Here is a 27697-nt window from a genome sequence, read left to right on the forward strand (position 1 = left end):
GGACTATGGGACATAAAATGATACTCGTGAAGAGTGTGCTTCTTAGCTCAAGTAGATACATGAGACTAAATGGGCAGCTCCTTTCCGGAGGTGAGATGAGAAGGCAGAGGGGGTCAGGAGCTGGTTGAATGGACACGGGAAATCTGGGGTGGAAAGGAGGAGTGTGCTGTCACAGTATAGGGAGAGCAATTAGGGTCACATAGCAGTGTATGTATAAATTTTTGTATGAGAGACTAACTTGAATTGTAAACTTTCACTTAAAGTACAACAGTAAAAAAAATTTTGTGTACACGAGTGTGTGATATATGTGTATGACGTGTACACACGATATATGTGTTATTGTTGAAAGAAGAAAACAATTTTAAAATCACCTCATTTAGAGATTCTTCACCTAGATTCATGGAATGAAGTCCTAAAGAGTCTGTGAACTGATATCAAGGGATCTGTGAACTCACATTAATATTGCTGTTGTTGTTAGTGCTGTCGAGTTGGTTCTGACTCACAGTGACCCTATGTACAACAGAACGAAACACTGCCTGATCCTGGGCCATCCTCAAAATTGTTGCTATGTTTGAGCCCATTGTTGTAGCCATGGTGTCAATTCATCTTTTGAGGGTCTTATTCTCTTCCCCTGACCCTTTACTTTATCAAGCATGACGTCCTTCTCCAGGACTGGTCCCTCCTGATAACACGTTCAAAGTATGTGAGATGAAGCCTTGCCATCCTTACTTCTAAGTAGCATTCTGGCTGTACTTCTTCCAAGAGAGCTTTCTTCATTCTTCTGGCAGTCCATGGTATAGTCAATATTCTTCACTAAGACTATAACCCAAAATTTGTGTGTTTTTGCACATATGTGTTTTTCTAGAAAGCAGGTATTCCAACATTCACAAAATCTCAAATAGTTCAAAGACTTTAGAGTTTAAGAATTGCTGATGTATTTCAGCCTCTTTATTTCATAAGTGATGCAATCAGCCCAAATGAAGATGAAAAAAAAATTAAGACATTTAAAAGAAATTTCTGGGTACTAATATGTGATATTAGTAGGAATATAATTGGTGGAGCATTTCTGAAGGGCACTTGGCAATATGTATCATAATATAAAATATGCATAGCTTTTGACCCACAATTCCAATTCCAAGAAATTATCTAAAGATGGCAATAAACTAGACAAGTACATAAAAATGTACCCACAGGAAATGTAGAACAAAATTCTAACTCACAAAAAAAGACCAGACTTACTGGCCTGACAGAGGCTGGAGAAAACCCCAGAGTATGGCCCCTGGACAGCCTTTTAGCTCTGAAGTCACTCCTGAGGTTCACCCTTCAGTCAAAGATTAGACAGGCTTATAAAACAAAATGAGACTAAAGGGGCACACTAGCCCAGGGGCAAGGACTAGAAGGCAGGAGGGGACAGGAAAGCTGGTAATAGGGAACCCAAGGTCCAGAAGGGAGAGTGTTGACGTGTCATGGGGTTGTTAACTAATGTCATAAAACAATATGTGTGCTAACTGTTTAATAAGAAGCTAGTTTGTTCTGTAAACCTTCATCTAAAGTACAATAAAAAAAGAAAAATGTACCCACAGGTATGTTCATAGCAGTCCTGCTTAAACCAGAAAAATTGGAGAGAGTCTAAATATCTAGCAATAGGAGATGGCTTAATTTAATTATGGTACCTTCACACAATGCATGCCATTCTAAAAGGGTGGTATATATCTATATTCATTGACATAGAAAATGTCTAGAACATATAACTAGATGCACAAAAGCAGGTGCAAAACCATATTTATAGTGTGATCTCATTAATATAAAATATCATCTATGTATCTAGGCATAGAAAGAGATTTGGAAGGAGGTTTATCAAAATAATAATATGAGTTATCTCTGAATAGTATCATTTCATGGAATTAAAAAATATTCTTTAAACTTTTCTGTACTGGGTAATATTTTTACAATAAACATGTATTATTGTTATATGTAGGAAACCAATGAAACTAACAAAATAAAAACAAACATTATTTTCCTCAAACAGAGACTGAAAGCATTTCCCTTGCAAATGGGAACCAGACAAGGATGCCCTTTATCACCACTCTTATTCAGCATTGTACTGGAAGTCCTAGCTAGAGAAATAAGGCAAGAAAAGGAAATAAAGGGTATACAGATTGGTAAGGAAGAAGTAAAACTATCCCTATTTGTAGATGATATGATCCTATATGTAGAAAATACCAAAGATTCCACAAGAAAACTACTGGAACTAATAGAAGGATTCAGCAAAGGGCAGGATACAAGATCAACATAAAAGAATCCATTTGATTCCTCTATACCAACAAAGAGAACTTTAAAAAGGAAGTCAGGAAAACAATACCATTTACAATAGCCCCCTCAAAAGATAAAATACTTGGGAATAAATCTAACCAGGAACATAAAAGACCTATACAAAGAAAACTACAAAACACTACTGCAAGAAATCAAAAGGGACCTACATAAATGGAAAAACATACTATGCTCATGGATAGGAAGACTCAACATTGTGAAAATGTCAATACTATCCAAAGTGATCTACAGATTCTAATGCAATCCCCATCCAAATTCCAACAGCAGTCTTTAACGAGATGGAAAAACTAATCTCCAACTTTATATGGAAAGGAAAGAGGCCCCAGATAAGTGAAGTATTATTGAAGAAGAAGAACAAAGTAGGAGGCCTCACACTACCTGATCTCAGAAACTACTATACCGCCACAGTAGTCAAAACAGCCTGCTACTTGTACAACGACAGACACATAGAAGAATGGAAAAGAATTGAGAACCCAGACATAAATCTATCTACCTATGGATAACTGATTTTTGAAAGAGGGCCAAAGTCCATTGAATGGGGAAGAGGTAGTCTCTTCGACAAATGGTGCTGGCAAAACTGGATATCTATCTGTAGAAAAATGAAAACTGTATCATTTCTCACACCATACACAAAAACGAACTCAAGATAGACCAAAACCAAAACAAACAAACAAATAAACAAAACAAAACAAAAACCAAACCCATGGCCATCAGTTTGATTCTGACTCATAGTAACCCTGTAGTAGAGTAGAACTGTCCCAGAAGGTTTCCAAGGAGCGATTGGTGGATTTGAACCACCAACCTTTTTGGTTAGCAGCCAAATTCTTAACCACTGTGCCAGCGGGGTAAGATCTAAATACAAAATCTAAAACTCTAAAGATCATGGAAGAAAAAATAGGGACAACACTATGGGTCCTAATATATGGCATAAATAGAATACCAAACATAACTAAAAATGCACATGCAGCAGAAGATAAACAAGATAAATTGGACCTCCTAAAAATTAAACACTTATGCTCAACAAAAGACTTCTCCATAAAAGTCAAAAGAGAACCTACAGACTGGGGAAAAAATTTTGGCTATGACATATCCAACAAGGGTCTAATCTCTAAAATTGATAGAAAACTTCAACACCTCGACAATAAGACAAACAATCCAATTAAAAAATGGGCAAAGAATATGAACAACCACTTCACCAAAGAAGACATTCATGTAGCTAACAAACATATGAAGAAATGCTTGTGATCATTAGCAATTAAACAAACAAACAAAAAAACCCCAAACAGTTGCCATCGAGTTGATTCTAACTCATAGAAACACTATAGGCAGTAAAACTGCTCCATAGGGTTTCCAAGGAGCGACCGGTGGATTCAAACTGCCGACCTTTTGGTTTACAGCCACAGCTCTTAACCACTGTGCCACTAGGGCCCCCATTAGCAATCAGAGAGATGCAAGTCAAAACTACAATAAGATAACATCTCACCCTGACATTACTGGCACTAATCAAAAAAAACAAAAAATAACAAATGTTGGCAAGATTATGAGGAGACTGGAACTCTTATATACCACTGGTGGGAATGTAAAATGGTACAACCACTATGGAAAATGGTATGGCACTTCCTCAAAAAGCTAGAAATAGAAATACCATATGATTCAGCAATCCCATTCCTAGGAATATATCCTAGAGAAATAAGAGCCATCACGTGAATAGACATATGCACACCCATATTCATTGCAGCATTATTCACAATAGCAAAAAGATGGAAACAACCTAGGTGCCCATCAACAGATGAATAGATAAACAAACTGTGGTAAATACACACAATGAAATACTACACAACGATAAGGAGTAATGATGAATCTGAGAAACATCTCACAACATAGATGAATTTGTAGGACATTATGCTGAGTGAAATAAGTCGATGACAAAAGGACAAATATTGTATGAGAGCACTATTACAAAGTAACAACAAAATGTTTACACATAGAAAAAGAAAGAAAGGAAGAACATTCTTTGATGGTTGCCAGAGATGGGAGTAAATTACCAAATAGATAGAAGACACGTGTTAATATTGGTAAACGGAAAGGCAATATACAATATGGGAGAAGTCAGCACAACATGACCAAATCAGAGGACACTGAGAGGAACACAAGAATAAAAGGCAGCTACAGTAAGTACTATAGCATAGGCAGTCCTGCAAAAATAGTATTAACAAACAATAATCTACAAATACATAGGAAGATAGATATGCCAAGGGGTATGGGAGGGTGTAAGGGAGCACACCCACTGGCATATACAGGTTTGGTGTTGGAAATCTCTACATACATGACTGTAGGTGCTCCTCATATATTAATATAGACAATAGAGTACATAAGGGGCACAGTCAGGAAAACTTCTTAGGCATAAGCAAACACCTCACAGGATGAAGTTCCTAGGCTCAAAGGCAAAGGACCATAGGCTCCGGGGACAACTATGTCAATTGGCACAACATAGTTCATAAAGACAATGTTCTGCATCCTACTGACCACCTTTCAGCTAAACAGTAGACAGGCCCATAAATAAACAATAACACCCCACAGTGAGTAGCATCTGGGGTCTTAAAAACTTGTGAGCAGCCATTTAAGATACAACTATTGTTCTCTTCCCTTCCAGAACAGAGGAGAGTGAAGAAAACGAGAGACTCAAGGGAGCAATTAGTTCAAAGGACCAATGGACCACATGAAACACAGACTATATGACCCTGAGACCAGAAAAACTAGATGGTGCCCAGCTACCACTACCAATTGCTCTGAATGGGATCACAACAGAGGTCCTGGACAGATCAGGAGAAAAATGTAGCAAAAAAATCAAATTCACAAAAAAGACCAGACTTACTGGTCTGACAGAGACTGCAGGAACCCCTGAGACTATGGCTCTAAGACACCCATCTGATCTAGAACTGAAGCCGTTCCCAGAGATCACCTTTCAGCTAAACAATAGATAGGCCCATAAATAAAAAATAGCACCTGAGAGGAACATGTTCCTAACAACGATCAATTATATGAGATCAAAAGGGCAATATTTGCCCAAAATGAAAGATGAGAAGTCAGGGAGGGGTTAAAAGATCAGAACAAAAGGAAACAGTGAACCCAGGGCAGAAATGAGGAGAGTGCTGACACATTGTGAGGAATGAAACTAAGGCCATGAAACACTTTATGTACAAACTATCGAATGGGAATCTAATTTGCTCTGTAAACTTTTACCTAATGCAAAATTTAAATAAATAAAAACAGTTACTTGGTCCATGTACACATATGGCTGACAAAGCAGCAAAGAAGGTGGTAGAGAAGTATGTACAATAGATTTCAGAAAAGGGAGCAACTAGCATTCCCTGTTTCATGACTTGTATCTTACTTATTTTATATAAGCACAACTCATTAATGGTGATGTATAAAATAATGTCTTACAAATATGAAGAATTAGTGACTAAATAAGCTCCTTTTACACTTATATTATTCCAAGTTTTAGTTTTCTAAAACAAAAAAACCTTTGTGCTATTTGTCAAAATAATCAAGGAAATTCCTATTCTTGGTTTTCAGACACATTTAGGTTTCCCCAACCTCCTGCTTATTCTGATCATCATATTTGTCTTCTTCTTTGGAACCTCATTCCTAGAATTTATGATCATCTATGCCTTCTCTCTGGACCTTCTACTTCCTATCTATTCTTTTCTATAATTCATCTTCCATTTGTAACATGTTACACTAAAAGTCAAGTTATCCTGTCAAGTATTACCAGTACTCTCCCTCCTGAACACACAAAGGATAGTTCTCAGTCCACCTTTCCTTGACATTGTGGTGGCACTTGACCCTGCTGATCATCTTCTCATGCTTAAAACTCTTTCCATCCTAGGCCATGACGTTGTTCTCCCCTGATTCTCCATCAATGGATACTTCTCTCCTCTTTCTGTGTCCATTCTTACACACCCAACCCTACTACTATCTTCTTTGACCTTCGGCCTCTCTCTTTCCATTCAATATCTGATGTGTTCCTTTTCTCCTGTGAGTTCACCTATCACTTCTATGTGTCTGTCTCTAAAATTTACATTATCAGCTCTTTTTGTCTGCAATCCAATCCTATGTTAACAAATGCTTACAGGTCTGGCTATTTGTATGTGTACCCAAAACTTAGCATTTCCAAAATTAAATTCAACATCTGTAACTTTGCCAAAGCTACACACCAAGCTCTGTGAGCCTGCCTCTCCTTTTCAAACATCTTGGTTTGGTCTGGGGAATCACGACTCTCCCTGTAGTGTGGATTTTTTTATTACTACACTGTGATGGTTATGGTTGTGTGTCAACTTGGCTGGCCCATGATTCTCAGTGGTTTTGCCGTTATGTAATAATGTAATTAACTCCATGATGAGATTTCTATGAGTAGCCAATCAGTTGAAAGGGAATTTCCTTGGGGGTGTGGCCTGCCTTCAGTATATAAATGGATGTTCCAGCAAGGCTCTCTCTCTGGATTCTGCATCTGGCTCATCATCATCGAACCTCCAGTTATCGGGACTTGAGCTAGCAGCTTACCTGCTGATCTTGGGATTCATCAGCCTCTGCAGCCTGTGAGCCAGCAGTCTGCTGTCTTGCCTGCTGATCTTGGATTAGTCAGCCTCTGCAGGCTGTGAGCCAGTAGCCTGCTATCTAACCTGCCGATCTTGGGTTCATCAGTCCCTACAGCTATCAACTACGTGAGCCACTTCCTTGAGATAAATCTCTCTCTCTCTGCACACACACACACACACACACACACACACACACACGGTTGTATCCTTTCACCATAGTTATTCAAAATGTATGCTGAGCAAATAATCCAAGAAGATGGACTATATGAAGAAGAATGCGGCATCAGGATTGGAGGGAGACTCATTAACAACCTGTGTTATGCAGATGACACAGCCTTGCTTGCCGAAAGTGAAGACGACTTGAAGCACTTACTGATGAAGATCAAAGACCACAGCCTTCAGTATGGATTACACCTTAACATAAAGAAAACAAAAATCCTCACGACTGGACCAATAAGCAAGATCATGATAAACAGAGAAAAGATTGAAGTTGTTAAGGATTTCATTTTATTTGGATCAACAATCAATACCCATGGAAATAGCAGTCAAGAAATTAAAAGACGTATTGCATTGGGCAAATATGCTGCAAAGGACCTCTTTAAAGTGTTAAAAAGCAAAGATGCCATCTTGAAGACTAAGGTGCTCCTGACCCAAGCCATGGTGTTTTCAGTCACCTCATATGCATGCAAAAGCTAGACAATGAATAAGGAAGACCAAAAAAAAATTGATGCCTTTGAACTGTGGTGTTGGTGAAGAATATTGAATATACCATGGACTGCCAAAAGAACAAAACGGATCTGTCTTGGAAGAAGTACAACCAGAATGCTCCTTAGAAGCAAGGATGGCCAGTTATGTCTCACATACTTTGAACACGTTATCAGGAGGGATCAGTCCCTGGAGAAGGACATCATGCTTGGTAAAGTAGAGTGTCAGTGAAAAAGAGGAAGACCCTCAATGAGATGGACGGATACAGTGGCTGCAACAATGGGCTCAAGCATAACAACAATTGTGAGGATGGCACAGGACCAGGTAGTGTTTTGTTCTGTTGTACATAGGGTCATTATGAGTTGGAACCGACTTGATAGCACCTAACAACAACATAGATATGCATGCTTTACTAGTTTTGCTTCTTTAAAGACCCCAGACTAAGATATTTGGTACCAGCCATGGTTCTAGAGATATAAAATTTTAAAGATGAGTTTTCTAAATTGGTTCTCAAGTCTGGTTAGTCTTAAAGATGTTGATGACTGCTTCTAGTAGTAAACAGGCACTGCTAACCCATGGCATGAGGTAGCAATAGAAATACACAAAATATCACCACCAATAGATCAAGTATCAAGAGGTGAGGCTCTGGGTGATCACATGTTTGATACTTTTCTACAATTTTGTCAGAATAAGAAGTATAAGGAAGGTGGTTGGTTGGTCCTACTTTTGTTAGACAAAGTGGTGAAAGAAAGAGATAAGCTCAAGGCTTCAGAGTCAAAGCTCAAGCACCACATAAATGACCTCAAAGTTTCCACTTGTGCCCTGAGAGACAGCCTTACTTCTTGTAGTAACAGAGCTGATATAGCTGAAAACCAACCCAGAGTCTTATTGTAAGAGTGGCTGAATTACAATGCCAATTGAATTCCCAACCTCGAGTGATGGCTGAAGTTAAAGTGAGGGCACTGATTGGGAAGGAATAGGAGCCTGAAACTTGGGATGGGGACATACGAGCAGACAGTAAGGAAGCTGGGCACACTGAACCCCTAAATTCCATTGAATCACTTCTGCCAACAAAATCAGCCCTCCCACTCCCATCTGAAGAGATCACTCCATTTTTGTCTGCTAAGCCACCCTCCACAGTAAAATCATTAGCTTCTCCACCCTCATCTAATGAAATTAACCCAGCTGTGTCTGAAGAGCTTTTGTCTGAGTCATCCCCTGGGGAAACATCTGAGTCGTTGCCTGGAGCATCACCTGAGGCAGATGCCTTAAAAGGCATTGCTGATTGTTCTCAGCACACATCCTCATCACCCATTTTTGCTTCTAGACCTATAACTAAAGTCCCAGCAAGCCCCAAAAAATGAAGTACAAAGTGTGACCCAGGAGGAGGTAAGCTATGCTCCAAAAGAACTGCTTGACTTTTCTAATACGTACAAACAGAAATCTGGGGCATATACATGGGAATGACTATTAAGGGTGTGGGATAATTGTGCAAGGAACATAAAATTGGATCAGTGTGAGTTTATTGATATGGGCCACTAAGCACAGATTCTTCATTAATGTTTCAGCTCGAGAAGATAGGAAAGGATCTAATGGTTTATTTGCTTGGTTTGCTGAAGCATATATTAAAAGGTGGCCTACAATAAACTAAGTTGAAGTACGAGACCTGCCTTGGTACACTGTAGAAGAAGGTATTCAAAGGCTTAGGGAACTTGGCATGTTAGAGTGGATTTATCAGGTTAGACCCACTGAACCACACATGGAGTTCCCAGAGAACACACCTTATACCACAACAGTGAGGAACAAATTGTAAAGGAAGTACGAGCTTCCTTGAAGTCTTCTGTGATTGCTATTTTATGTGAGTCATATTTGACAGTGGGAACTGCCCTAACTGAATTAAGACATCTAAATACAATGGAGCTGATTAGACCCCGTGGTGTTAGGGGCCAAGTGGCAGCACTCAATCAACAAAGACAAGGTGGGTATGGTTACTGTAATGGACAGTGGAGTCAAAGCAGTAATCAGAATAGTCCAACTCGTATGGATTTATGGCATTGGCTACTTAATCATGGTGTCCCTAGGAGTGAAATAGATGGGAAATCTACTTAATATTTACTTGATTTGTATAAGCAGAAATTCTAGGTCAAATAAATGGCAATCTAACTTGAATCGTCAGAATAGAGAGTCATGGACCCTTAATCAGTTCCCAGACTTGAGCCAGTTTACAGACCCACAACCCCCTGAATGAAAGGGAGGCCAGGTCCCCTTGAAGAAGGACCCCAATACACTGCCAAAAATTTATAGTGTTAATCTTTTTCCCAGCCTTCCTGAAAATGATCTATGGTCTTTTACGAGAGTGACTGTTCATCGGGGAAAAGGAAATAATCAGACTTTTTGGGGATTACTGAATACTGTCTGAATTTACACTAATTCCAGGAGACCCAAAATGTCACTGTGGCCCACCAGTCAGAACGGGGGTGTATGGAGGTCAGGTTATTAATAGAGTCTTAGCTCAGGTTCATCTCACAGTGGGTCCAGTGGGTCCAAACCCATCCTGTAGTGATTTCCCTAGTTCTAGAATGCATAATTGGAATAGACAGACTCAGCAATTAGCAGAAACCCCACACAGGATCCCCGACAAGTGGAGTAAGGGCTATTACAGTAGGAAAAGCCAAGTAGAAACCATTAGAACTTCCCCTGCCTAGGGAAAAAGTAAACCAAAAGCAATACTGCATTCCAGGAGGGATTGCAGAGATTATTGCCACCACTGAGGACTAGAAGGATGCAGGGGTGGTTATTCCCACCACAGCCCCATTCAACCCGCCTATCTGGCCTGTGCAAAAAACAGATGGATCTTGGAGAATGACAGTGTATTATCGAAAAGTTAACCAGGTGGTAACTATAATTGCAGCTGCTCTTCCAGATGTGCTATCATTGCTTGAACATATTAATACATCTCCTGGTACCTGGTATGCAGCTATTGATCTGGCCGATGCCTTTTTCTCAATTCCAGTTTTGAAGGACCACCAGAAGCAGTTTGCCTTCAGCTGGCAAGGGCAGCAATATACCTTCAGTGTCCTACCTCAGAGGTATATAAACTCTGCAGCTCTATGTCATAATTTGGTCTGCAGGAAACTTAATCGTTTTTCCCTTCCACAAGATGTCACACTGGTCCACTATATTGATGACATTATGCTGACTGGACCAAGTAAGGAAGAAGTGTCAATGATTCTGGACTTATTGATAAAACATTTGCATGCCAGAGGGTGGGAAACTGATCTGACAAAAATTCAGGCACCTTCCACCTCAGTGAAATTTCTGGCGGTCCAGTGATGTGGGGCATGTCAAGATATTCTTTCTAAAGTGAAGGATAAGTTATTGCATCTTGCTTCTCCCACAACTAAAAAGGAGGCACAATGCCTAGTGGGCCTCTTTGGATTTTGGAGGCAACATATCCCTCATGTGGGTGTGTTACTCTGGCCTATTTATCAAGTGACTCAAAAAGCTGCTAATTTTGGGTGGGGCCCAGAACAAGAGAAGACTCTACAACCAGTTCAGGCTAATGTGCAAGCTGCTCTGCCACTAGGGACATATGATCTGGCTGATCCAATGGTGCCTGAAGTCTCAGTAGCAGATAAGGATGCTGTTTGGAGTCTTTGGCAGGTTCCTATCATGAATCACAGCACAGATCCTTAGGATTTTGGAGTAAAGCCCTACCATCCTCTGCATATAATTACTCTCCTTTTGAGAAACAGATTTTGGCTTGTTACTGGGCCTTGGTAGAGATGGAATGCTTAACCACGGGCCACAAAGTCATCATGTGGCCTGAGCTGCTCATCACAAATTGGGTGTTGGGCATAAAGTCAGACATCATAGGATGTTCCTTATAATCAATTGATTGAGGAAGAGAAAACTCATGCCTTGTTTACAGATGATTCTGTGCGATATGCAGGCACCACTCAAAAGTGGGCAGCGGCAGCACTACAGACCCTTTCTGGGACGTTCCTGAAGGATAGTGGTGAAGGGAAATCATCCCAATGGACAGGACTTCAAGCAGTGCACCTGGTTGTTCACTTTGCTTGGAAGGAGAAGTGGTCAGATGTGCAATTATATACTGATTCATAGGCTGTACCCAATGGTTTGGCTGGATGGTCAGGGACTTGGAAGGAACGTGATTGGAAAATTGGTGACAAGGAGGTATGAGGAAGAGGTATGTGGATAGACCTCTCTGAAAGGGCCAAAGAAGTGAAGATATTTGTATCTCATGTGAATGCTTACCAAAGGGTGACCTCAGCAGAGGAAGATTTTAACAATCAAGTGGATAGGATGATGTATTCTGTGGAAACCAGTAATCCTCTTTCCCCAGCCACTCCTGTCATTGCCCAATGGGCTCATGAACGAAGTGGCCATGATGACAGGGATGGAGTTTATACATGGGCTTAGCAACATGGACTTCCACTCACCAAGGCCAACTTGGCTACAGTCACTGTTCAGTGCCCAATCTGCCAGCAGCAGAGATCAACTTTGAGTCTCTGATATGGCACCCTTCCTCAAGGTGATCAGCCAGCAACCTGGTGGCAGGTTGATTACATTGGACCACTTCCATCATGTGAAAGGCAGTGTTTTGTTCTTACTAGAACAGACATATTACTCTGCATATGGATTTGCCTTTCCTGTATGCAATGCTTCTGCCAAAACTATCATCTGTGGATTTACAGAATGCCTTACTCACCATCATAGTATCCCACACAGCATCACCTCATATCAAGGGACTCACTTCACAGCAAATGAAGTGCAGCAATGGGCCCATGCTCATGGAATTCACTGGTCTTACCATGTTCCCCATCATCTTGAAGCAGCTGTTTCATAGAACTATGGAATGGTTTTCTAAGACACAATTACAGCACCTGCTAGGTGGAAATACCTTGCATGGCTGGGGCAAAGTTCTCCAGGAGGATGTATATGCTCTAAGCCAGCATCCAATATATGGTGCTGTTTCTCCCATACCCAGGACTCATGGGTCCAGGAATCAAGGGGTGGAAATGGGAGTGGCACCACTCACTATTACCCCTAGTAACTCTCTCACAAGGTTTTTTGCTTCCTGTACCCGCAACTCTATGCTTTGCAGGTCTAGAGGTCTCAGTTCCAAAGGGAGGAATGCTCACACCTGGAGACGCATCACTGATTCCAACTGAAATGGAAGCTAAGAATACCACCCACCCACTTTGGGTTCCTCATGTGTCTGGATCAACAGGCAAAGAAGAAAGTTACCACATCGGCTAGTGTGATTGATCCTGATTACCAAGAGGAAATCAGACTGATATTACATAATAGAGGTAAAGAAGAGTATGTCTGGAATACTCGGGGCATCTCTTAGTACTACTATGCCCTGTGATTAAAGTCAATGGAAAACTACAGAAACCCAATTCCCACATGACTACTAGCGGCCCAGACCCTTCAGGAATGAAGGTTTGAGTCATCCCACACAGGCAAAGAACCACGACAAGCTTAGGTGCTTGCTGAGGATAAAGAGAATACGGAATGGGTGGTGGAAGAAGGTAGTTCCAAATACCAGCTACAACCATGTGATCAGCTGAGAAATGAGGACGGTAATTGTTATTAGTATTTCTTCCTTGTATGTGTGCATTAAATATTTTTGTTTTCTTCCCCTATAAAATATAAGATGTAAATAGGGTGCATGTTAGTTGTATCACGTTAGACACAAGTATGACTTTATAATTGTCTTTATTTTAGAGTTTGTGTATGGTTTAAGGAGATGTGTACAAGTGTCAAGCTGACAAGGGTTGGATTGTGACAGTTAAGGTTGTGTGTCAACTTGGCTGGGCCATGATTTGCAGTGGTTTGGCAGTTAGGTAATGATGTAATCAAATACATGATGAGATCTGATACCAGCAGCCAATCAGTTGAAAGGGAGTTTCCTTGGGGGTGTGGTCTGCCTCCAGTATGTAAGTGGATGTTCTAGCAAGGCTCTCTCTCTGGATCCCGCATCCAGATCATCATCATCTGACCTCTAGTTTTTGGGACTTAGGCTAGCAGCTTACCTGCCGATCTTGGGATTCATCAGCCTCTGCAGCCTGTGAGCCAGCAGCCTGATGTCTGGCCTGTCAATCTTGAGTTCATCAGCCCCTATAGCTATGTGAGTTAGCAGAAGCCTCTAGCCTGATGTCTCACCCATGGACTTGGAACTTGCCACCCTCTACAACCACGTGAGCCATTTCCTTGAGATAAATCTCTCTCTATATATACATATATACACACACACTTCACTGGTTTTGCTTCTCCAGAGAAACCAGCCTAAGACATACACACATCCATCAACATGACTAAATAGTTACATTTTATGTCTGACTTGAGCAATCTCATATATTTTTTAATTCAGATGAGCTTTTATTAATTAAAAGTCAACTTCTAAGCACTGAATATCCCTAGTGCACTCTGTCGAAGTTCACTAGTCTACTCCAAGTCTGTCAAACGTATTAGGAATAAGACAGAAGTTTCATGGAGATGACTTCAACTGATAAAAATAGAATCTAAATAATTTAGCTGTTTCATTCTTAACCAATGTCCCTCTGTAACCTAGGTAATATGCAATCTCTAGGTAGGTTTTTTCTTGTGCCTTTCCTTATATTGCCCTTCCTGTTCTTAGCTTCATGATATGGTTGAAACTATTTCCCCAACTGGAATGCCCTCAGGTTCCCCTTACTTCATAACAACGCTTCTTGACCCAGCACATGCCCCACATCTTCCATGAAACATTCTCCAACCCATACTCATCTCTCTTTTCTTATTTCAGTTACCATACCATAACTATCTTGTAACTGTTTTGAGTATATCATTTCTGTTTATGCAGAGTGCTGGCACATCATAGGTGCTCGATAATTATCTCCTATTTAATTTATCAAAGTAAATATTTTAAAGGAAACCTAGTGAAAGAAGAAGAAATGATAATATTAGAATACACCATTTTACAACACCTAATGAAATAAAGGATCCTAGTTCATGATCATCCATGGCTATTAAAAACCTCACTTTAACAGCTGATAGGAAATTTTATAATAGATTAATTAGGCTGGCAACAATGGCCAATCGAAACATCACAGGGAAACAGGCAGACATTATGGCCACCTGATTAAAGTATACAACACTCTCATGAACTATTCTTACCAAAAATAAAATTGAATGTGATCCAATCTCTTGACTTACCTCCAAGGTTACAGGAAATTCATCCACCAGAGAAGCATGTTAAACAACATTATGGGGATACAATCAGCAAAATCCAATATTTGGGAAACTTTAAAGGACTTTAACAAATTACGAGAAAAAAACAAGGGAATGAGAACTATAGATTAAAAGAGATTTAAGAGATATCAGCCGTTTGCAATATGTGGATCATATCTGGATTCTGATTTGAATAAACTGACTTTGAAAAATTATGAGATAATTGGAGATATTTCAACATCGATTGGTTAGTTGATGCTATTAAGGAATTATTGTTAAACTTTTTTAGGTATGATAATAGTGTGGTTATGCTTCTTTTAAGAGTCCTTTTAATTTTAGAGATCTATGCTGAAATACCAACAGATGAAATGATATGATGTCTGAGATTTGCTTCAACACAATCCAATAGGCACAGGAAAGGAGGTGAGGGTATAGATTAAACAATTTTGGCTAATGAATTGCCAAGTGTTGAAGTTCAGTGATGATAGACTTTTGTATAAGTTTAAGATTTTTCCACAATAAAATCTTTTAAAAGCTAAAATGAACCACAAAATAAAATGTAGGTGTATCCAAAGAGATTTTTATAATAAAATACTATAGTCTCAAGATTCTGAGGCAGTGGGAAGAAAGAATTCAGATGCATTGAAACTAGTAGAGGAGAAAAAAGAATACATTCAGCTTTTCTAAGAACTGAGATTACAGCTATAAATTTCAGTGTCAAGGAGCTTGTATTTTGGAAATACTCTTCTCATCTTTTGGTTTAAGACTAACTTATGAAAATCATCATTGGATGACCTTCGTGTACGTGATGTCATATGATTTGAAGAAAAAGCATAGCAAAGATCCATAATTGGAGAGGATTTGTTTCTGTTTTCCAACGCAAATATAGCAAGAAAATAACCAGACTGAATAACTCCCAGTTTACCCACCAATTTACCCTGTAATTTCTTCCTTGTCATATTGTTAGCAATAGGTGATTTTCTTCAGAAAAAATAAAATAATGTTGAGTTTTTAAAAGGGGTGCACATACCATACAATCAAGAAATGACTGCAAGTTCAACAACCAAAATCCAGCGGACAGTAGATGTCAAGCAACATATGGAAAAACAGAAAGAAATAAAAGTAAAGACAAAGAAATACTGAAAACAAAACAAAACCATAAAGCAAGGCTGCATCAGCCCTCAGAAATCAAAATTGCTTCCACTTAATATTGGAATCATGGGAATGGTTAGGGATTGTTAGAGGCTTATCTGAAGTCAGTAGTTCACAACATCATTTGTAATTAGAAATGTACCGAAAGAAAAAATTTGAAGAGTAAATGGGAGAAAGCTGTTGAAGCTAGCATTATATTATAAGTAGCGAAAGTTGTGGGATCTTGACAATGAGAAACAGGCTTAGCAGCAACTGGTATCTAAGCAATCAGGTAAAAGTGGACTTTTTTAGAATCCACAATGGGTAAGGTGAAGAATCTGGTGGGAAAAGGATGCCACTGAACAGATCTTTATGTGATGGATCCCCACGGAGGAAGCCAAGGGATTTGGATGGCTCCCTTGTGGAGAGAATGACAACCGATTATTTCAAGATGCCTGAGAATAAGAAAACTGGCAGATGGGCAAATAAATCAATATTAGCACAATAGGCTAAACATAAAACTTGTGAGTGAACAGTGAGTGAAAGGAAGAATAGTCCAGAAGAATATCTCAGCGGTTTTATTTTAAAAGACTTGCTAATTACATAGCTTTAAACAGAGCATGTGAACATAACTGTGTATCAATAATAACCATGAAAGAACATTACCACAGTGATACTCAAGAACATGCTGTAAGGAAAGAATTATTTAGGTTATTAACTACAGGACATTTTCCCAGGTCTTTAGTTAGTACTTTGCTTAATATTCCTGCCATGAGTACAGTCTTTGAATGAAACCCTAACCTAAGAGATGACAAATGACATTTTTACGTTCCTCTATTACAAATGAAAAATTAAGGGTTTACAAAGTAAAATGAAAATGGTTAGTAACAGTACATGGACTTCTTACTCTTAATGTAAAGTGGTTTAGGTGAAATTAATAAACACATATATTTTCAGAGGGAATAAATTACTAGAAAAACAAAAAATGAAGTCCATGAAAACTTCAAAGGTAACAATTGAAATTAACATCAAGGTAACAATATTAACACAAATAATTTTACATCAAAGTTGAAAGCTTTGAAAAAATTCTATTATAAGTGGCTGTATGGTATAAAGGAAATGAGTATTGAACTATTAGAACACCTACTTTTTAGTCCGATCTCTGCCACTCACCAACTACATTGTTACTTTGAGAAAATAGCTAAGCCAGTTTTCCCACATGTTAAAGAAAAGGACTGGAGCAGGTGTCCTCTATAGCTCTCTTCAGTTATACTATTTTGATTCTATTTTATTATTATCCTAATATGGAGAGATTACGATAAATGACATGCTCTGCAATTTTCTTCTGTAAGCAAAACCAACTGCAGTGAGGAATACCAGTATTTTATAGGACTTTTAAATAATAATAGACAATTAAACATTAATATTGAAGTCTATCAGCCATATTTATAGAAATATTGTATGATGTGCTTGTTTTACATTGGAAATCAAAGGAAAGATACAGTCTCACCGGTGCCTGTAACTGACAATAAACTATTAAAAACGGCCATTTTTGAGAGCTTATTGTATTCCAGGCTCATGCTTTAAAAAGGCAATAAACACATGGTGCAATGTAATCCTTCAAACAAATAAGCCTGTCTCCTTCACACTTCAACTGAATAACTTCTATTTACCCTAGTCAAGGCCCCAGGAAGCCTTCTCTCGCCCACCACACCTAGGTCAGATGCCTCTTCTCTGCTTCCCTAGCACCTTGCCCCTCTTCTATTACTCCACACATCAAACCATTTGGAATTGCCTGTACCACTGACTGGGCTACAAACTGAAGGGCAAGGACCAAATCTGTTTTATTCATGGGTTGCATTTCCAGATCAAGGGCAGTGGTGATTCAGTGGTAGAATTCTTGCCTTCCATACAGGAGACTTGGGTTCCTCAAGTACAGCCACCACTCATCTGTCAGTGGAGGCTCGTGTGTTGCTATTATGCTGAATAGGATTTAGCAGACTTTCTAGACTAAGATGGACTAGGGAGAAAGGCCTAGTGATCTACTTCTGAAAATCGGACATTGAAAATCCTGTGGATCACAAGGGTACAATCCACAACCAGTCATGGGGATGGCCAGGATCAGGCAGTGTTTTGTTTCATTGTTCATGGGATCGTCATGAGGTCCAACCCTATGGCAGCTAACAACACCTCTAGAGCCTAGCACAGCATCTAACACTTAGAAAGGGTTCAATAAATAATTGTTGAGTGGGTGGATGAGTAAGAATTTAAGACTATGCTTAAAAGTTAGACTGACAATGTTTTCTTTTCTCTGCCCGAGTTGGTCTTTAGAAAGAAAAGGGTCAGCTCCAGACACACTACCATTTTCTGACTCCTCCACCGTGGGGCTCTGCCCAAGTTCCACTGGTGTTTTCTGATGTGGAAAATATTCAGAAAACCTTGTCAGGATTTTCAATGGCTCATTCATATTTCTATCAATGTTAGAGGACGCGTGGGAAAAGTGGCAAGTAAATTCCTTTGTTTCTTCCATAAATGTTCCTTTAAGCTTCTAAATCCAGTTCAGCTAAGGAAACTTCAAATTTTCATTTTATTAAATCTTTAACAGTCTGCTAGCTCCATTCAATTCTTTACAAATGTCCCACCATTTTTTCAATATTACCTACCTAAGCTTTTTTATCTTATGTGTTCCATTTATGTTTAAACTTCACTCAAGAAATACAGCACCTGTGATTTCGCATAGGTTATTAAAGCTTTCTGTTCTCTGCTTGGGATTTTTTGCTTAGCAGAAAGATTTGGTTTTTCCTCTTGGTTTCACAATTGTCCCTTGTTTTCCTGGGTAACTTCATACGGGTTTTTTTTTTTTTTTTTAAATTACCTCTCTTTGATAACTGCTTTCCATTTTCAGTGGCTTTTTATTAGTCTTTCTCAGAATCTCAAAGATTATGCACTACTGCTATTTTGACTGTTCAGTGTCCTTTTCTTTACAAATAAAATTGTGCAAAGTTTCATTTAATTGGGTTCTGAAAGGTCTAGTCTTAGTGCAAAACAAGACTTCTAGAGAAAGAAAAAAAATAAATGTCAATAAATACAAAACTATCAACAGATTTTTTTTTTCCTAAGGGACAAAAATTACAAACTTCTCAATAATTTTATTTATGAAGCTGACAAAGCAAAATTTCATGAAAGAAAGAGTCAGAGAACTGTACTAAGAGGCAGGAAATCACCTGCCGGCTATGAGATTTTGGGAAAGCACTTTGCTTTACTGAGCCTCAAATCCTCCTCTAAAAAGTAAGGGGACTAGATCAGTGTTTTTCAAGCAGGAGATCATAACTCAGTGGTGAACCCTCAGTGGTGGACCACAAAATCATATTTATGGATAGCAGTTAGCATTTTTTACGAAAGGCAATAGATTAGAAAATATTAGAGTGCATTTCTTGTCATTGTAGTAATACTGTTTCAATAAACTGTTTCCATTCTGTGTGTGTTAGTTTGTGATGTAAAATATACATATTTAAATTTTTTAATTTATTTTGTTGTTGTTGAGAATATATACAGCAAAACATACACCAATTCAACAGTTTCTAAATGTACAGTTCAGTGACATTGATTACATTCTTTGAGTTGAACAACCATTCTCACCTTCCTTTTCTGAATTGTTCCTCCCCAATTAACATAAACTCACTGCCCTATAAAGTTCCTGTCTAATTCTTCCAGTTGCTGTTGTCAACCTGATCACACAAAGACAGTTCTTAAAAGAGCATAATGCTCAAGGGCAGAAATTTTTTACTAGTGAAGCTAATCTATTATTTGATTTTAAGAAGACTTCAGCAGATGTTTTTGGTTTAAGGTTTAAGGATTATCTCAGGGAAATAGTTTCAGGGGTTCATCCAGCCTCCATGGCTCCAGAAAGTCTGGAGTCCTTGAGCATTTGAAATTCTGTTCTGCATTTTACCTCTTTTGGTCAGGATTCTTTTATAGAATCTTTGATCAAAATATTCAGTAATGTTAGCCAGGCACCATCTAGTTCTTCGGGTCTCATGGCAAAGGAGGCAGTCATTCATGGAGGCAATTAGCCACACATCCATTTCCTCCTATTCCTGACTTTCCTTGTTCCTCTGTTGCTCCAGGCAAAAAAGAAACCAATTGTTGTACCTTGGATGGCTGCTTGCAAGCTTTTAAGACTCCAGGCACTACGCAAGGAGCTAGAAGGTAGAATAGAAACACTAAACACATTTATTAGACCAATTAACTGGGATGTCGCATGAAACCATGACCCTAAACCTCCAAACCAAGGAACTGAATCCCATAAGCAGTTTCAGCAGCTATTCTTTTTTTTGGTCATTGTTGTAAATACGTCTATAACACAACTTTTGCAGGTGTACAACTTACTGACAGTACTTACAATAATCAGCTGTGCAAACCTACCCTTGTGGTATTTCTATCAATGTAAATTGAAACTCAGTACTCCATAAGCAATAATCTCACCTCTTTCCCTCTCCCTTCTGTTCCTGGAACCACTTTGAAACTCTGATCTCTATACATTTGCCTGTCTTGTCTTTTTATATAAGTGAGGTCATATAATATTTATCCTTTCATGACTGACTTATTTTCACTCAGCATAATGTCTTCAAGCTCCATCCGTACTATATCATGTATCAAGACTTCATTTTTCCTACTGGCTGAATAGTATTCTATTGCATGTATGTACCACATTTTGTTTATCCATTCATTTGTTGATGGGCATTTAGGTTGTTTCCACCTTTTGGCTACTGTGAATAGTACTGCAATGAATATTAGTGTACAAGTCTCTGTTTGAGTCTCTGCTTTCAAGTCCTTTGAGCACAATTGCTGAGTCATATGGTAGTTCTAGTTTTCATTTTTTGAGGAACTGCCACACAGTTTTCCACAATGGCTGAACCATTTTGCATTCCCACAGCAATGGATAAGGGTTCCAATTTCCCCACATCCTCACCAACATTTGTTATTTTCTTTGTTTTTTTAATTTTATTTAATCTTAGCCATCTAGTGCAAGTGAAACGGTATCTCATTGTAGTTTTGATTTGCATCTCTCTGATGGCTAATGATGTTGAGCATCTTTTCATGTGTTTGGTGGCCATTTCAATGTCCTCTTTGGTGAAATATCTATTCAAGTCCTTTGCTCATTTTATGATCTGGTTATTTGTCTTTGTCTTGTTAAGTTGTCGAAGTTTTATATATATTTTAGGCATTAGTTTCTTATCAGATATATGGTGTTTGAAGATATTCTCTCAGTCTGTAGTTTGTCTTTTCACTTCTTTTGTAAACTCCTGATGAATGATAGTTTTTTAGAAGTCCCATTTACTTTGTCTTTGCTGTTTGTGCTTTTGTTATTATATTAGATAATCCACTGTTAAAAAATAGTCTCGAAAGCGTTGCCTCTGCATTTTCTCCTAAGAATTTTATGATTTTAGTTTGCACTAAAATACATTTCTAACTCTAGGTCAGAGTCAAAAAAGCTTGAAAATAACACCAGGAAGCTGTCTATAATCCCTCCCAATGTTAAAATTCTTCAGCTCTGTAATATAAAGACTAAAGCTATTGGCCTCCGTCATTAAGCCGCATTCTTTCTTATGCCTATGCAGTCAACCTGGAAGCACGGTATAGATGAGAGAACTCAGGTTTTGAAATCATAAACCTGGGCTTGGGTTCTGCCTCTGCAACTTACTTACTAGTGGTATTTCCCGGGGTGCATTGTTTAGAGCCTCATATTAGTATAAAATGGGATAATAATGACATATATCTTACAGGGTTGCTGTGCAAACACCATCCAGTTGCATAAGCCAGAAACTCAGGAATCATTCTGACACTGCCTGTTCCTGACGCTCCATATATAATTCATCACCAAGTCCTGATGACTGTACCTCCTTTTCTTGGACCCACTCACTGCTGTCCATCTCCAGGTCACTACCCTGATCCTACAAGAGTCTCCCTGCATGTACTCTTCTCTCTCTCTGTGCTGAGCTCAAAGTGATTCTTTTTCAAACACACCTTTGATTATGTCTCAGTTTCTGCCTACATCCCAAGCTCCTTGCTTAACACTTTTAAACTATTTCCAGTGGCCATTAGTGTGAAATCTAAACTCCCAACTATGGCCTTCAAGACCTCTATGGTTTGGCCCTGCTATCTCTGCAGCCCCAACCCAAATTCCCATTCCAATTACTGCCTGACCCTCTGAGCTTCAGGCACACCAGCATTCTTACAGATCTCTGAACAAGCCATGTTTTCTCCAGTTACATGGATGTTGTACATGCTATTTCCTTTCCTTGGAATGTTCTTCCCCTCCTCCCTGACTCCCTCACCTCTTCCTAACCAATATTTATTCTGTTTCAAATTTCAGCTCCAATGTATCGTTGTCAGTGAAGCTTTGCCCACACCTACACAAGGTCAAAACTTATTTATATGCTTCCATAACACTGTTTACTTTTCCTTCAAGATACTTATCATAGTTAGAAATTATACATTCAGTCTTATGACTACTGTTTCTCCATTAGATGGTAATTTACTTGAGGACAGGGACTATATATGATTGGGTCACCATGGTATCACCAGTAGCCTTACATACCACCTAGCACCTAATAGATGTTCAGTAAGTATATCTGAATGAATGAATAATGAGATAAGAAAGTACAAGTGCTACACAAATGTTATGTCCTTGAATTGGTGCAAGTGCTTCCTAGCTGGCTTTCCTGACTTTGACATTACTTTGAGTTAACCCATTCTGTACACATGATCTGTTAGATTAATTTTCCCATATTTTTGATCCTTTGGTCAACACTCTAACAGTAGAGGCTTTGCATTGGCCACCATTTTAAATAACATTTAAGGCTGTTTATTTATTTGGACTTCACCTTGTTAAAAGGAGGACTCCATTTCTCAAGGCATAATTGCACACAACCCCACATATACAGTCTTATTTTCTATTACACCCCAGGGTAAACAGGCCAGCCCTTCACCATCCTGTCCCGCCTCTACCACCTCACTCTTACACAGCCATGCTTATCTCTGTCCAGGGTATTTGCCTGGAAAGCTTACCTGTCGTTTTAGGACATTCAATGTCCCTTCTAAATGATTTCACCCAACATTTGTCTATCCTGTTTCTGACCTTTGTTCGTGAATAGTGTCTATAATAGACCGCACCCAGTCACCCTATAACCATTTATCTTGCTTTGTTTTAATTTCACTCACCAGTAAATAAAACTATATTATTAACAAATTGATTTGTTTTCTTGTCTATCTTTCTCATGAGATTTTAAGGCATGGTAGCAAGGATTTTGCTTTATATACTGCTCTAACACTACTCCTGACCCCTACTCCTGGAACCCTGGTGGTGCAGTGGTTAAGAACTTGGCTGCTAACCTAAAGGTCAGCAATTCAAATTCACCAGTCGCTCCCTGGAAACCCTATGGGGCAGTTCTACTCTGTCCTATAGGGTCTCTATCAGTCAGAATCGACTTGACGGCAACAGGTTTGGTTTTTTTGGTTTAACCCTACTCCTAGAACAGTGCTTCACACAAAGCAGGTGCTCAATTAATATTTGTTGGAAGAATAAATAAATGTCTGGATCTCAGATTACCAATCATATACTAGTGTATTCTCTGAAGTTTGGATTCAGACAACTAGCATTCAGCATGTCACTTCTGGGATTCCATAATTCCAGTGGAACTTTTAAGTTGGCCAGTTCCCTACACAGACCACATTCCTTCCACCTACCACCCCACCCCCTCTGCCTCTGTGGCCTTTTTATCAAGAAGGTAGGCTAAGGTCATTAAGGTTTCACACAGCAGATACGACCTGAATTCAGTTTTGAAAGATTCATAAGAAAGGAGCAAAATTTAGACGATAAAAGAGCAGTACTGTTCAGAATATGTTAAGATACTACTTTGGAGCACACGCTCTGAATGAAGGCCTAATGAGAAAGGTTAGGTTTATATATGTGTATAGCTATCTTCCTCAGTGGATAGAGAGTGCTGAATCATTCTCCTTTTGTATCTCTCACAGAAACTATCACAGGCCTGGCACATAGTAAATGCTCATTAAAAGTGTATTAAATATGTATAGTACTTTATTATCTTACATGAAAAGGTTTTGTTTATTAACCACTTCACATGCATATCCTACTTCTCAACTAGATTATATGCTTCCTATATTCTGAGGTCAAAGCTTACGCAATTTTTGTAGTCCATAAAATCTACCACAGTGTTAATCCCATAAAACTCATTATTAAAGATATCTGTGATCTTACAAACAGCCCTTAAGAAAGTTGCAACAACTTTCTGCTGAGTCTTAATTTCAATACCAGGGGTTTTTCATAAAGCTGCCCAACCACAGAAATGATTCCCCTTTTGATTCAGCAATTTTGAGCTTTCTTTTCTTGGGCTATGGTTAAAAATAAAATACAAATAAACTATCTAGCACATCTGTTTAACAAGGCATTTGCCTAATTAATACAAGTGAAGTGTATTACAGAAAAGAATAGGAATCATCTGAAATTCTTTTCTATGATTTAGGAGGTTATGATGTCTAGAAAGAAAAGGTGGAAGGTGTGTGTTATATAATGTAAATAAACTATTCTTAAATTCACAGGTTATGTTAGCATAACTATATGCCTCAAAGTGTAGCTATTTCCCTTAGAGTTCCTATTTTAATGAATAAAACCTCAAGAGAACTGCTCATAGATCAGTAACCACAGGAACAAGTTTTTATGAGAATAAGACCATTCTGGAGCCATGAAATGGAGAACACTGCTGAGAACAAACATTAGGAAAAGTGATTATGGGATGTGATAAAAGCGATTAGTTTACGGATTTCCTAACTTAGAGGACCCAAACAGGAAGTCTTTAACGAGAACACCATTTCCCAACCCCCCCCCCATGTCAGTTCTTTATGAATGTAGCACAGAATCAATAACAGATAATTTAAGGAATTTGGCAGTACTTTTAATCTCTTCCCACAAGAAACGTATTATATTTTACCTATACAGGGGGCCAAGAAGAGACGTTAAACAGAGATCACAGGTTGATTAACTGGGAAAAATCATAAAAGAAAGTGACTTCCATTACCTTCAGCAGAGCCTCCTTCACTTGGGCTGCTATACAGCAATAAATATTTTAAACTAATCGACTCGACAGCAATCGGTTTTTGTTTCTGGTATAGTGCATGTTGATGTATTTGTATTGCCTGAATACCTTCTCCTAGAAAGAACAGCCAGAGAATACCGGAAAAAACAAAGCCATAACTTCAAAATAGAAAACGGAGGGGAGGAACAAGGATAAAATGCAAAATTAAGGAGCCATTATGTCTATGCAAAGGGGCCTTACCCAGAGTATCCCAATAAATGCTAATGGAAGTTACGTCCATTCCCTGAGCATTCACAAGATGATAAATCCTGACATCTTGAACTTTTTCCAAATAGATACGAAGAAAGAGGCAGGATGTTCACTGGTATTACAATATGCTCATGGAAATGGGAAATGTTATTCTTTTCCATAAAGTCTTAGTAAATCTCTGAAATGAATGTTCTGAGTAGATAAACACAAGAACAATGTGCGTTATTTAGAATTCATTTGTTTAATGTTCAAGATTTAGCGAGTTTTACTTCTAAATGACAACTCCACTGAAGCCCATTTATACATTCCTCCAGCTTCCCCAATCTTCTAATTACTTATTCTGCACATGTTTCTCTGAGGAATAGCTCTGACCCCTCACAGAAAATTCTATACTATTCAGCCAAGGAGACGACTCTGTCCTAATCCATAAAAACATATTAAATAGAAAGTATAAAACATGATGGTGTGAATCGAATTGCCACTTATGCTAGAACATTTAGAAATTCAAATTTGGCCTTTCAAGTTTAGGTTCTATTGCAAGTTTTCTGCTTACAGATAATTGCTCCCAGTTTTGGTGAGGGGATTGTATCAGTCATAATAGAGCTAATGTAACTGACCAATAATTCTATACATCATTACGTGCAAATGTCTTGTATTTTGTTTTGTTTTGAGGGTTATTTCTTTATTTATTTAAAATTACTTTGCCTCTCCATAGGGGTCAGATAAGTTACAGTATGCTGGGTTTTTCATATGTGAGATTCCGTGATGTCATGTACATCACATGGCTCACATAGAGAGAGTCTCTAAGTCCTGAACAATATTGTAACTAGTGTTGGAATTAAGGCATATTCTGTGAAATTCATAAGAAACTATCTCTAACTTATAATTGAATAAAAGCATATTTAAATAAATAGTAATATGTCAGAATTAATTAGTAAGACCAATTGTATATCTTCATTGGCTAACTGGACCCTCTTCCTCTTCACACCCTCTGGTCTCTCCAAGTTTCATTTTTGGTTCTTGTCTTTTTACTCAACCCACTTGGCCTCCACCACCACCAACGTGCTCACAGCTCCCAAATCCATAACTCCAGATCCATATAACCAACTGTCTATTGGATCTAAAAGCAACTCATTCAAATGACAATCACTATCCTTCCCTCAGAGCCTGTATTCTCTTTCTAGTTGATGGCATTATAGATCACTCAGTTGTCCAAGCCAAGAACCACCCAGACTCTTTTATCTCCATTACCCTTTACATTCTGTCACCAAATCCTCCTTAATATGTCTAGACTCCATTATCTCATCTCCAGCCCCAAAGTTACTAAATTTAATTAAACCTTCATCATCTCTTTCCTAGACTATGATAATTATTCCTAACTGGGCCCCCTACTTTCAAATTTATCCTGTATCAATCCATCCTCCACATTCATGCTTGACTAATCTTTTTATGATAAAAAATCTGATCATATTACTCCCCTGCCTTGAACCTTTCAACGGTTCCCAGCTGTTTCCAGCAGAGGTACAAGCTTAAATATCTACAGGGGCCAGGCAGGTAGCAAATGTGAATGAAATAAAATACTGCATTAAAATATTATTTATCTGAAAAAAAAAAGTGAATGAATAGGGCCCATATAAGACGACCCAGCCAGATGATTAGGACTGTAACCATACAAGGCAGTGCATGCTCCACCTAAAGTCACATAAAGAAGGCAGCTGCTTCTTAGCTTTAAACAGTTGTTGCCACAGGGGAATGTAAACCCAGGATCACTAGATGTTCCAATTTTTCAAAAGAAACTGGAAGTGTGCCTTTATATGCACAATTTCCAAAATTTTAATGTGGAAAATATACTCACATTCTTAAAAACAAACATATGATGCCCTAATTTAGTATGTAGGCTATCAGTTTTCCCCCTCTCCTCTAGTAGGTCAAGTTACAACTCCTTAGCATGGCATAAGAGGTCCTCCATTATCTGTCAAAGAGTATTCTTTTCCTCTCCCTCCATCCAATCTATGTTCCACCCTACCAAACTACATGCAGTTCTTCAGATATGCCATGCTGTTTCAGGCCCCAATGCCTTTGAATAACCTTTCCTACTCCTGGAATGCCCTGTTCCACCAATCTACCTCTTGTTTTAATAGAAAATTCTTATTTACTTTTCTAGGCTCAGCTCAAGCATCTCTTCCTCTGTAAAGCCTTCCAAGACCCAGTCAAAATAAGACAATTTTTCCATCCTTGGTATCACCACTATATATACTTATTATAGAATTAGTCACACTGAATTGAAATTATTTATTTTAAAGCTGTTTCTCCTATCAGATGATG

General features: G+C 38.6%; 1 protein-coding gene across 2 annotated transcripts in view; it reads right to left on the bottom strand.

Moving 5' to 3' along the window:
- The window catches only part of CCDC148 (coiled-coil domain containing 148), a 293851-nt gene that overhangs the window by 88312 nt on the left and 177842 nt on the right, over positions 1-27697 (bottom strand). The window lies entirely within an intron of this gene.

This window comes from Trichechus manatus, unplaced genomic scaffold, assembly GCF_000243295.1.
Source record: "Trichechus manatus latirostris isolate Lorelei unplaced genomic scaffold, TriManLat1.0 scaffold00036, whole genome shotgun sequence".
In the NCBI taxonomy this organism is placed as follows: domain Eukaryota; kingdom Metazoa; phylum Chordata; class Mammalia; order Sirenia; family Trichechidae; genus Trichechus; species Trichechus manatus.